This window comes from Limulus polyphemus, unplaced genomic scaffold (assembly GCF_000517525.1).
Source record: "Limulus polyphemus unplaced genomic scaffold, Limulus_polyphemus-2.1.2 Scaffold9241, whole genome shotgun sequence".
NCBI classification, from domain to species: domain Eukaryota; kingdom Metazoa; phylum Arthropoda; class Merostomata; order Xiphosura; family Limulidae; genus Limulus; species Limulus polyphemus.
In genome coordinates, this window is record NW_013674851.1 from 23177 (window position 1) to 24430 (window position 1254).

Sequence of the window (1254 nt, forward strand, 5' to 3'; positions counted from 1 at the left end):
ATGAAGAAACTAATGCTGATATAGAAGAATTGAGTCTGATCTCTGATTAGTCAGTAAACAGAAAAGCTTCCCTACTTTTATGAAGAAACTAACACTGGTATAGAAGAGTTTAGTTGATATCTGATTGGTTCACAAACAGAACAGCTCTGCTACTTTTATGAAGAAATTAACACTAATACAGATTATATTTTACTTAGACACAAAAAGTTGGATTAAATATTGGACTCAAAGTAATACTGAAAAAGATCATGCATGAGTGCAGAATTTTCCAAGTGCTCAGTCTATCAAAACAGTGGTGTTAAAACTGACTGATATTTTTGTTCACAAACTCATTTTATTTTGCCCCCAGTAGCACAGCGGTATGTCTGCGGACTTACAATGCTAGAAACCGGGTTTCGATACTCGTGGTGGGCAGAGCACAGATAGCCCATTGTGTAGCTTTGTGCTTAACTTTAAACAAACAAACAAACATTTTATTTTCTATACCAAAACCATTCTTGTATAGTACATTTTTATTAACATACTCTCTCATTACTATCGATATAACTAGATCCTACAGATATAAAATATTCCACATTCCTTTATCAGGAAAACCAATAATACTATAGATATAAAATATTCCACACTCCCTTAGTAGGAAAATGAACAATACCATAGATATAAAATATTCCACATTCCTTTTGTAGGAAAATCAACAATACTATAGATATAAAATATTCAACATTTCCTCAGTAAGAAAATCAACAATACTATAGATATAAAATATTCAATGTACCTTTAGTAGGAAAATCAAAAAATATTCAACATTCCTTTAGTAAGAAAATGAACAAAACTATAGATATAAAATATTCAACATTTCCTCAGTAAGAAAATCAACAATACTATAGATATAAAATATTCAATATTTCCTCAGTAAGAAAATCAACAAAACTATAGATATAAAATATTCAACATTTCCTCAGTAAAAAATTGACAATACTATAGATATAAAATATTCAATGTACCTTTAGTAGAAAAATCTATAATACTATAGATATAAATATTCAGCATTCCTTTAGTAGGAAAATCAACAATACTATAGATATAAAATATTCCACATTCCCTTAGTAGGAAAATCAACCATACTATAGGTATAAAATATTCAATGTTATTTTAGTAGGAAAATCTATGATACTATAGATATAAAATATTCAACATTCCTTTAGTAGGAAAATCAACAATACTGTTACGTCTCTGTTTGTTAATTAACTTTCC